Here is a 12,806-nt window from a genome sequence, read left to right on the forward strand (position 1 = left end):
ACAGAAGATCTTGACAAAGTGTGGCAAGAAGTACAAGGTTTGGTGCAAAAGGAAGGTGAGCCAGTAGATGGGTACATACGTAAGTTTTCAATGGCATGGAAGAGGATGTGCAAGACCTTAGCACCAATAGTAACCCCACCTGACATGACGAAGAAGGACTGGTTCTTGGCTGGTCTTTGGGAGAATATACGCTGGAGAGTGGAGCTAAAGAATCCTAGAACATATGAAGATGCATTGGAGGTGACAAGGAACAAAGAGTGGACGCTAAGGAAAATGAGCCAGCTAGGAGTAGAGTCTTTGCCCATGAGGTTTGAATTTCAGCCTATGGACTCTTTACAAGGTCGCATGCCAGGGGTTCATCATGAACCAGTGGTTTCTGTTACTCCTCAGGTTATGCCAGCAGTGGTCAGTACAACAGTGCAAGACGATGGGCTAAGGCAAGACCTGAGGCAAGTGGTAGATTTAATGAAGAATCTCAACCTAAACATGCTAGGTCAAGTGGGAAATAATCGAGGTCGAGGGAGGTTTGCAAATTAGCCAGGAGGTGAAGAAAGACCTAGGAATGGTGTTGGACAAAGCAATGGTAGGTTCTGGAGGCAAACGCCCACATGTTATAATTGCGGAGAGTTAGGCCACATCAGCCCGCAATGTGATAAGCCACCAAGGATAGGGGGAGACATGTATCCATTGCCAAGACAAGTGCTCACCAAGTTAGATGATTATGGCATAGAAATTAAGGGAGAACAAGGAACCAATGGATTAACCCAGGAGGAAAAGGGAAAGACAAAAGTGATAAGCGTAGTCACCTTGGAGAAGGCATCAAAGCTAGAGGATACATTAGTGATGCCTATTGGGAAGAGGACCACAGAGGACAAGGAAGAAAGAAATGCCCCAGGTCCTAGTAAGAAGAAGGGAAAGGGCCATGAAGGCGAGGATGTCAAGGCCAAGAGGAAAAGGAGGGCTTGTCGCAAGTTGCATGTTTCAAATTTTCCACTAGGGGATGGGCAATTAAGCTATGACTTGAAGGAGGATCTGACAAGCAGGAAGGCAGATGTTACTTCTAGGCAGCTTATAGAGATGGTTCCTAAGCTAAAGCAACAGTGGAAGAGGATGGTTAACCCAATGGAGAAAGAACCACAGAGAGGTTTAGTAAAGGCGTTGGCAATAGAAGAGCTACCAGACAATTGCCCAACAATAGATGTGCGGCACAAAAGAAAAAAACATGGGACAAGATTTAGTAAAGGCGTTGGCAATAAGTACTTATCCTTTCGCATTTGCGAGAACTTACGCCAGGTGTAGTACACATTTCTACAGCTTTGTTGTTGCATCGTGTGAATTTTATGTTCATCCTTCAAACGTGAAATCAACTCATCATCCTTTGTTGACTCTAGTTGAGACTACACACGACACATTTCGAGAACCCGCTTGTTTTCTACAAGGTCACATTAGCAAAATTTGTATTCCAAACCGTATTGAATGTAGTGCTAGACATTGGCTTGAGACTCATACTCTTGAGTGTTTTATTAACATCATGTAAGATGTTTATTTGCTTGTACGTGTTTGGTATTGCAAGCAAGGTTTCTCTAGTACCATCTTCCATAGTTATACTCTTATGTGGCATTTTCTATGAGTTTTCATCTACAAAAGAGCGCATCAATTGCCTTCCCATTTCTATACGGTCTCTTTCTTTTCTTATGACACCATCATTACCATGCACTGAGCGTCGAACCCCATTTTCAAACTTTTCACGGTAACGATATGTTGAGCTTATATGTGAAGCTACTCAATATATGGCTTCTCTATATATGGCACCCAAGTCCCATCTATATATACATCATCTCATGTGTGTATTCTACACACTTTGGGGTTCTATTTCTGTGCTCTCTCAACATGGTATCAGAGCAGTACGTTTTTGTTTTTTATTTCTTCGCTAATTGAAAACGATTTTGCAAAAACTACCCACTACATAGACTGAAATCGATGTGTTCTACAACTTTGCAGAAGGAAGTTTTTTCAAATTCTTCACCAATATTGAGTCGTTCGCGGACTGCGTACATGCCTGAAAAGCATGTTCCTCTTTTTGTTTTTGATTTCTTTGCTAATTGAAAACGATTTTGCAGATACTACCATCTAAAGAGACCGGATTCAATGTGGTCTACAACTTTGTAGAAAGAAGTTTTTTCAAATTCTTCACCGATTTTGAGTTATCGTTTGCGGACTGCGTACATGCCTGAAAAGCATGTTCCGCTTTTTGTTTTTGATTTTTGTCCTGATTGAAAACAATTTTGCAAAACTACCCGTGTGAGGGACCGGAATCGATGTGATCTACAACTTTCCAGAAGGAAGTTTTTTCAAATTATGCACCGATTTTGAGTTATCGTACATATCGTGCCGATTCAGTCGAGCAGTTGACGATCGCCCAAATTCTATCGAGGTACTGTTGGTACATGATCTTTTGTTATATGATATACTCGTTCATTGATTCTCGTATAATTATTCTTTTAGAGATATAGTTTCGTCGTTTTATTGATAATTTCTCATTGATAGCATAGTGGTTTTGATGGTACCATGATGATGTTTTCTTAGTACTTTGGTCATGGTGATTTTTGTTAATACCATGATGATATTTCATTGATACCATGGTTATTCTCGGTGATTCCATGATGATGTTTCGTTGATACCATGGTTATTCTCGGTGATTCCATGATGATATTTCGTTAATTCCATGGTGATTTTTGTTGATACCATGATGCTATTTCGTTGATACCATGGTTATTCTCGGTGATACCATGATGTTGTTTCGTTGATACCATGGTTATTCTTGGTGATGCCATGATGTTGTTTTGTTGATACAATGATTATTTTCGATGATATCATGATGCTTTTCGTTGATACCATGATGATTTATTCATTTTTATTGATACAATGATGATGTTTTGTTAACACTAGAATGGTAACAGGACACTTTTATGTCCTTGGATACTTTTGTGTCGTGTTAAGTGACCATTTTTCTTGAATTAATTGAAGAGTATGAAAATGATTTTCTAGGTGCTATATATCCACAAAGTTGCCTTATGAGTTGAAAAAAATTAGCTTTTTTTTTAGTATCGATCTCACCATTAACCTTACCAATCTACTCAATATATGGCTTCTCTATATATGGCACCTAGGTCCCCTCTATATATACATCATCTCATGTGTGTATTCTACACACTTTGGGGTTCTATTTCTGTGCTCTCTCTTTCTCTCTCAACACGATAAAATGAAGTTTTCTGAATGCCATGAATTTGGTACCCAGTTCTACTACAGACCTCATTGCCATTAAAAGAAAATACATAGCAAGTCTTTACAATTGTTCTGTTCTCACGCCAAGCAGTCAACATTGTACTATACACATAGTTGGTCCTATTTTGCAAACTTTGTCCTCAAAATTCATTGCGCATAGCCATGACCTTATCTCTATTGGCATATTGATAACACCTCATAAAACAACAATCTATGGTTGAAACAAGTTGGACATATGATAGGGCTGCTTGATTGGATCTCTTAGAAGGTTTCAGAGACATTTTTGGCTTCCTATTCATAAAGCAATATTTTTGTTTTTTTACAATAGGCTCTACCAAACGAGCTGATTCAATGCATGTATCTTGTAATGTGTCACTAGCATGTAAATACTCATATTGTAACAACACTTTTCCATCCATAGTTGTCACTCTCTTGATAGGCCAACAAACGAGATTGATGCTGCATACATCAGGTTGTGCAGAAATAGTAGCCTCAAAAGCATAGGATGTTTCAACACCAATACCGATGTTATCTTCACCTAGCTCACCAAAGTTCAGAGAATCAGATGGACACACATACATGACAACCCCTTCAGCTACTACATGTGTTTTTCTTTCATCCCAAAGTTGAACCCTTTTATCCTTCCAAACCTCCCTATATCTCATTCCATCAGACCGTGCCTCGAATGCTCCCACTCCTTTGTGAGTCTTAGACATAGAAACCCCTTCGTAGTGTATGTCATCCATATTTTGTAGCAACCCAATACTCCATTTCACAATTCTGTGAAAAGCATCTCCCACTGTCAATGCATTCATTGTTGGAAATGGAATAAGTTCTTTCTTTTGAAAACACAAATCAACTGATACCGATATATTTCTTTCATCAATAAGCATGCTGAGAAATGTGCGTTTCGATTTGTCTCACAAACACTCCCAAGGGAAACCTTTTGTGTGGCTACAAACATGCATACTCTATCACCTTGATTCAAATCCATACCTGCAAGAAGAATATTTGTTAAGAAAACCATCACAAAGTCATTTCATTGCCAGTATATATGTTGGTGTTTCATTATGATTATATACATAGAGGGAAATATGTGTGGTTGTTTCATGATGGGTATACAAAATCCTATGGACTTTGGGCCATAGGATGCTGTATGTAGGTGGTTCATAGTGAGTATGTATAAATTAAATCATATGGCCTTTAGTCCATATGATGTTTTATATAGGTGTTTTTTGTTGAGTAAATATACATCATATGGCCTTAGGTACATAGGGCACTATATGTAGTTGTCTCACAATGGGTATATAACATCCTGTGGCCTTAGCGCTGTTGAGCTATATATAGTATCCCGGAGAGAGAGAGTGCAAGTAGACAAGAAGAGAGAAACGACACCATCATATGCAAACCCCAAAGTGTGTCTAATGACTACACGAGATGAGTTTATATAGAGGGGACCAGGATGCTATATATAGAGATACTATATATAGCTCAACACCCCCACTCAAATGAAGGTCCCTAACTGTGGATGAAAAAACCCTTGGGGGATCAAGGGAAAAACCCACAGCTCTATATATACCCATCGTTATATTAAAATATTTTAAATTTACATTTACAATGTTCAAAGGAGCTACATCACTCCTGTTTTACAATGTGCCCTTTCAAGGGTCTTCTTATAATCCAAGATATAGACAATTGAGCTACTGCAAATTCTTTCATAGACAAACTTCAATATCCTTGAGCCCCCGTACATACTCCTTGATGTGATTTAAATTCTGTAAACAACATCAACTCAAGAAACATATCAAAATATGAAGGCTAGAAATAATCACATCACATTGTCCTTAGAGACGGTTCGCAACGCCACTCTAGAGACGACAGAGAAACAAAATAATGATGCAACGGGTACATATAACAATAATGCAGAGATGTACGCACATCACACAAGCCAATACAAAAATGGTATGCAACACTAGTGCTATAAAATCACAACTTCCAAATCCTTGACGACAACGAGGGTACAATAAGACGATAACAACCATAGCACCAGTGACGATGATGGTGCAACAAGACGATAACAACAATAGTACTAATGAAGAGGAAGATAACATGCTCCCAAGTACGTATAAAATTTGTCACATTTCTCATCATTGATGCTGAGAACATCTGCACTTGAAATATGACGAAATAAACATAATACCAATGATCAATACGAGGCAGCGAGCTCTCGGACGAAATAAAACATAATACCAATGGTAGGTACGAAGCACCGAGCTCTGAAGTACACAAACATAATACCAATGATGAGTACGAGGCATCGAGCTCTCAAGTACACATACAAAGTCTCTGTCGCATCCATCATATATCACATCATCGAGGAAAATATTAGTAAAATCATGATGTAAAATAATCGATTGACCAAATATAAGTGAAAAACTCCACCAGTGATGATGCAGCAACCATATAATCAAGATAAGCTTACTCATGAATAAACCAAATATGACATTCCTCATCACCATTGAAGTCAAAGCCATGGAAGTTAGGCGTTATTCTTGTGACAGTAGAGACTAGCTTACTAAAAATAACACGTGTAAATCTAATTGGGATCTTAGAATGGCGCTAATCTAGCCTTGTATGCGAGGTCTTGTGGGCCACTAATAATGGGATTGTCAACTCAAGACAACTAGACGTAAATCTCTTAAGTCGGGATGGGCACCCATCATAGCCGCGAGTCAAAGCCACAACAGAACTGTGGGCGATGGTAATCAAGTGCTTCTCGATGGCCATTAGCCCCGATGCATTGTCTTAAAATAGCATCAAAATAAACGATAGGATTCTATTTCAAATATAACAAAGTAATAATAATGGGGTTATCAATGCTTTTAGCAGGTCTTTTACAAATGAAAAACATGGCAAAAACATCACCCGACTTTGGCTTTGACGCATGCGCCAACTCAGTTGACTGAGAAAGTCTTGCTTTTTTTTTATGCATCCACACATGGCACCTGCACATGGTTTGCTGACCCAAAAGAATATGCCCACTAATATGTCCCGTGATAGTAAGGGCTTTGGTTTTAGCAAAAACTTTAAATAGATCGCTAGCATATTTAAAGCATGCTTAGCAAAGCACAAACAAAAGCAACACCAGGGCGCACTCTTTCTGCTTGCTGCTACAAACTTGTGCTGCCATGCGTTTCAGGAGGGCCGGATCTACTTCGGTCCTACAATGAACCTGCTTCAGGTGTCCATGAAATAGCATTAAGCATAGATGGCTACACCTTGCTTGGAATAGGCATTAGTGCTGCCTCGGTCCTGCAACTAACCCAACTTCAATTCACTTGTCCATGAGAAAACCTCTGCATGGAGATTGTTTGGACAAACGCAAGCAGGTGAGAAGCAGAGAGTTATATTTTGAACGTATCTATATGTTGAGAATTATATAGCTAGATCAAATTAAAAAGAGAATTATATTCTGAATGTCGCATGACCAGCGCCATCGCTATTTACAAGCTGCCCTGCAAGCTTTTTCATAGTCTAGGTCTAAGACTTGGTGATTGAGAAAGATTTCAGTCTCGATGACTGAGGACGACTCGATGCAAAATTTTCGAGGTTGCGCGAAAAGTAGATAGCACCAAATCAGGCTCTAAAAATAACGTTATATAATCTTAAAATAGCATGCCAGCTAGAATTGGCTGGAGTTCCTTGCTCGTCACACCCCCGGTCGGCCATAGCCGTGATTGCAGAGACAGGATGGTTCGTTGTGATTGTAAAGGCAGCACTATCTGCAGCTTTGTTTCCTGAACTGGCGAGCAGACAGGAGGTGCTAATGCCTTAAGGCATTAAGAGCAAGCTTCTCATCATGCATCCACGCCCTATGGCAACCTCCCTTCATGCTTTCGGCCCTTGCACTGTAACGGGCCCCAGAGCGACCCTCTGATCTCCTTCCAATGCAGCGCTCTCTAAAAGCTGCGTCACAGCAACCTCCTCTCTCCGCATGTTAATCATATTTTGAATTTCTTTTCGTGCACACACACATCCTTCTTGCAGCCGCTTGCAGACACGGCACCTACTTATCTTTCTCCTTATCACTCATACGTTTCGAGCCCAAAACAAAGAAATTGTAATCTAGCTATTCCCGTCTACAAAGAACGCAAGAACAAAGAAACTAAAATAAAGTTCAAGAAAAAAACAATCAAGAATAAATCTGTAAAAATTATCTCCGTGCTTGAAGCACACGGAAGAGCTCTCCATAGCCATAGCTTGATAGAGAATGCATGCGGTTGGCTCTGATACCATGTTGAACCGGAGAGAGAGAGTGTAGGTAGACGAGAAGAGAGAGAGACGACACCATCATATGCAAACCCCAAAGTGTGTCCAATGACTATAGGAGATGAGTTTATATAGAGGGGACCAGGGTGCTATATATAGAGATACTATATATAGCTCAACAATATGGCCTTAAGGTCATAGGTGTAATACATGGCATCTCATGGTCTTATAGCCATATGATACTCTATATTATTGTTTTGACTTTTTAAGTGTGAAATATTATTTTGAATTTTGTTTAAATTATCGTGTATTTAAAACTTGATAGCATGCTACAAAACCATGACCAAGTATTTTGTTATACATGGATTAAGGTCACCAAAGTTATGACAAGAGTGTTTAATAGTATTTGTCTTTAAACATATTATATTTTTTAAATGTTGTAATCAATCTATATGCTGCTTTAAAATCATATCAATTGGTTTTATGACAACTCATTTTTTGAGAAGCTACTTCTAGAAGCATTTGTTGAATTTTGAGAAGCATTGATGTCATACAAATCCTCTTTCAAAGAACTATATTGGAGGTTTATCCTTAAATTTTAGAGTAGCGAAATTAAAATAGACTCATACAATCATGATAATTTATATAAATTAAAGGCAACTAGAGCTTAGAAATCATAAAATAACACGACCCTAGCATACACGTTGTTTGGAAACAAGCAAACTGAAACACCTCTATAGCGATGTCACCCAAGAGCGTTGAAAGAGAACTACAAGACAACAAAAGCTTTGCAAAATCCCTTTGAAACACCACAAGTCCATTCGGAGTAGACCCTTGGGAATTTACTAGCCGTCGCCCACCCAAGAGACTATGTCACATAGGAGCAAAACCCTGTCAAAGCACGGATTTACAGCACACGCCGACCAATGCATATGAAGACAAGCGCCTCCCCTTTCACCATTGGACATCACAAAACCACAACTTCAACATCAATTCCACAATTCATAGATACATGCCCTCCGAATCTGTCTACACACAATTTGCCACTAGGCTGCCATAGCCATAACCCTGCAGAGAACTAGTCGTAACCTGATGAGCACAACTCCAATTGGGGCACTTTAAAGCTTGAGAGAAATCTTGAAAAATGACTGGCGAGAAAGCTGAAGATAACCAAAATTGATTCCATACGCCGCCATGAGCAAAATTGACGCAAACAGAAAGCTGTCCCAGCACGACTACACGTAGAGAAGGCTAGTCGGGGCAAAAAACTGCATCCAAAGGCATCAAGAAGCCACAACGACCCAAAACCTGCAAATTTTTTATATTTGGCTGAACGTTTTTATGTTTGTACATGATTTTAAGTTATATACAAGGCTCACTTAAAAAAACTCACTCACGGGCACTTATAGTAGCCCGACAGCTGTCACTAGACTAACGACTTGCAGTGCATGTACATGTTCTTGCTAAATCAAGTTAAAAAACCCCACAAAAAGAAAGCCCACACAAAATTTTGACATCGGGCGTCATGTCCATATGTACAAATTTACAAAAAACGGGGTGTCAGAAATGCTCCCAACATAGTTTGCCAACCCCCCGTCTGCTAGAGCATTCATGCTCAGCAGTAGCATAAGCATATTGTCCACCCGGATCAAAGGGCCATACAACATAAGAACAAAATGCATGAAAATACACCAACCATATCAACTCTCCAACTTCCAATATCAAAGCATAAACCATATGTAGAATCCAAATCCTCATTAAGCATAAATTACTCTCAATAGATACCACATAGAGACACCCTTTCATTGCTATAGCGTGCAAGGAATCCTTTAACATCTCATCCAAAAAGTCTTCAACTTTAACATCAGCCATTTTCATATCCTCATGCATATCCATCTCATTCTCCCCACTCTTCATGAAGCTTCTATCCAATTCAACCGTATCATGCTTGATATGGAAGACATCTTCTACACATAACTTCCTATGCTCATCATAAGGATCAAGCAAGGAAGCATCAACCATCTCATCATTAGGCATCCATATTAAATTTTTATGGCTTTCCACATGCTCAAAAACCTCCAAATTCTCCTTCTTGATCAAGACATGGCTACATACATCATCATAGATGCAAACACGAGAGTCCTCATGGAAAATCTCCTCATTAGCAAGGTCCACAACATGCTCAATAGCATCATAATTTAGTGGAAAAAACTCAACAATATCATGCATTTGAGAGATCTCTTCATTCACATCATTTACTTCTATATAAGTATCTTCATTGACTTGCAAATCATTCTCAACTACTTCACATAAAGGAGAGGGATACTCAACATCCACTTTTGCATCACCCACATGCTCATCTTTCACATTGGACACATCAACAATGGCATCTACAACTTGATTCTCATCATGATCCTTCTTTAATACTTCACTAATTGCATCCTTTTCCTTCTCATTAAATTTCACATTGGTAGAAACATCACCTTTGGCATGTAAAGCACCATTAAGTGACATAAACAACCAAGATGGCATGGTGGGTACATTCATCTTAGCATCTTTCTCCTCATTATATGATTTCTCCTCTTTCCCAAGAGAACCATCGTGATACAATGTTACATTAGAGGCACTCTTTTTACCTACATCAATGCATAGAGAAACCTTCGGCTCCATATCACCCTGCAATCCAAGCTCTTGAATTCTCTCTAACTTCCATTCCTTATGCTTTGCAATCTTTATTGCATCCTCAAATGTAAGTGGCCTTTTAAGCTCAACTTTTAACTTCAAATCAGCCCTCAAACTTTGCATAAACATACACTTCTTAAGCATGAGAGGAGGAACATCACTGCTCAAAGAAACACACCATCTTCTCCACAAAGAATTGAACTCCTTCACAAAGTCATCTACACTTTGACCATCACATTGCACAAGTCCTTCAATGGAGTGCCATACATCCGTTGGGTCCTCTACCTTCTTGAACTTCTCAAGAAAAGCCTTCTTTAATGCATCATAAGTCATCACCTGTGGAGGTTGAGATGTTTTCAACCAAAACTCATACTCATCATACCATATCCTTGCATCCTCTTTCAAGCAAAAGAACAAAATCTTAAGCATAATCATTGGATCTTCCTTATTTGCCATCAAACAAGAAAACTCCATCTTTTCAATGAATGCATCAGCATCCTCACCTACATGACCATAGAACCTTGGAAACTCTATCACCATAACCATCAAAGCTGTCAATTGAAGGTCACCTGAAGAAGATCCTCAGTGGCGGGCACAAAAACACTGTTGGGAAACAAGCAAACTAAAACACCTCTATAGCGATGTCACCCAAGAGCGTTGAAAGAGAACTACAAGACACCAAAAGCTTTGCAAAATCCCTTTGAAACACCAAAATTCCATTAGGAGTAGACCCTTGGGAATTTACTAGCCGTCACCCACCCAAGAGACTATGTCACATAGGAGCAAAACCCTGTCAAAGCACGGATTTACAGCACACGCCGACCAATGCATATGAAGACAAGGGCCTCCCCTTTCACCATTGGACATCACAAAACCACAACTTCAACATCAATTCCACAATTCATAGATACATGTCCTCTGAATCTGTCTACACACAATTTGCCACTAGGCTGCCATAGCCATAACCCTGCAGAGAACTAGTCGTAACCTGATGAGCACAACTCCAATTGGGGCACTTTAAAGCTTGAGAGAAAGCTTGAAAAATGACTGGAGAGAAAGCTGAAGATGACCAAAATTGATTCCATACGCCGCCATGAGCAAAATTGACGCAAACAGAAAGCTGCCCCAGCACGACTACACGTAGAGAAGGCTAGTCGGGGCAAAAAACTGCATCCAAAGGCATCAAGAAGCCACAACGACCCAAAACCTGCAAATTTTTTATATTTGGCTGAATGTTTTTATGTTTGTACATGATTTTAAGTTATATACAAGGCTCACTTAAAAAAACTCACTCACGGGCACTTATAGTAGCCCGACAGCTGTCACTAGACTAGCGACTTGCAGTGCATGTACATGTTCTTGCTAAAGCAAGTTAAAAACCCCACAAAAAGAAAGCCCACACAAAATTTTGACATCGGGTGTCATGTCCATATGTACAAATTTACAAAAAACGGGTTGTCAGAAATGCGCCCAACAACGTTTAGTATTTGGGAAACAGGATTTTCCCAAATTATCTAAACTGGTGCTATTTTATAAAATTGAAGCATTGTATGCATCTCAAGATCGTAAGGCACCAAATACTCATCAACAAAGTGTATCTTGTCATCGCACGCACCTAGATAAGTAATTTTTTGTTGCTACTCTCAATATTTGTATAAACTGTGAAAAATAGATAGCACCTGCATGCACATCAATAGAAATCACATTTTACTTTATATCTCATAACTACATTCTCGCATCATCTTGGTGTGTGTTTGGAGATTTTGATGGAATTTTTCATCATTTGGTGAGTGTTTTGTGTTTTGCTTTGCTATTTTAAAGTGCTACGCATACCATGTTTTCATTGTGATCATATCAACTTACACTTCAACCACATTCCTTGTTAGAAAACACTAGATGCACACCTTAAATGGCTAGAGGAGGGGCCTGGGTCTCTCTTTACTTGTATATCATCTTTCTAAAGGTGTCTGGGGTTCGGGGGTTCTACTTTTTTATCTCTTTCTAGATATTTTTGAGACACTCATTTTTGTCCCTACTGTTGTTTATGTCTCTCTTTCGTTTCCTCTATCACATCTCTCATGAGAACTGACCCACTGTTGTCCTAGATCAACTCTCAAACAAATTATCCCTTGAAAATGAATAGCTTGATCTCTCCACTCCATAAGGATTGTAGCACACCATGGTATAACTTTTATATGTTTTACATAAATGCAACAATCTCATCATCTTCTACTAAATTATAAGCAGAGTAGGTAGCCACATTTGATAACATTGGTCATACCATCACCACTTTGGAGTTTCAAAATCAAATTTGAAGGTTATGAAAAGAAATTTTAATGGATTTACATTGCATGCATGTGCATGCAATAATCAATGTGCCCAAGTCAACGTCACAATTTCATTAAGTCTCTCATTATACCTTGATGTACTTATTTTTCTTTCTATAGCAACCAATACACCATGTCAACAAACATTGAAGACACTCGTCACTTTGACTTCAAGCATGGCTTGCCTTCTCTCAACCATGTGAATCCTAAGTCTAATGTTTGCATGGTAGATATTGACAAGGA

This window comes from Adiantum capillus-veneris, chromosome 21 (genome assembly GCF_014529385.1).
Source record: "Adiantum capillus-veneris isolate H3 chromosome 21, ASM1452938v2, whole genome shotgun sequence".
Lineage (NCBI taxonomy): Eukaryota > Viridiplantae > Streptophyta > Polypodiopsida > Polypodiales > Pteridaceae > Adiantum > Adiantum capillus-veneris.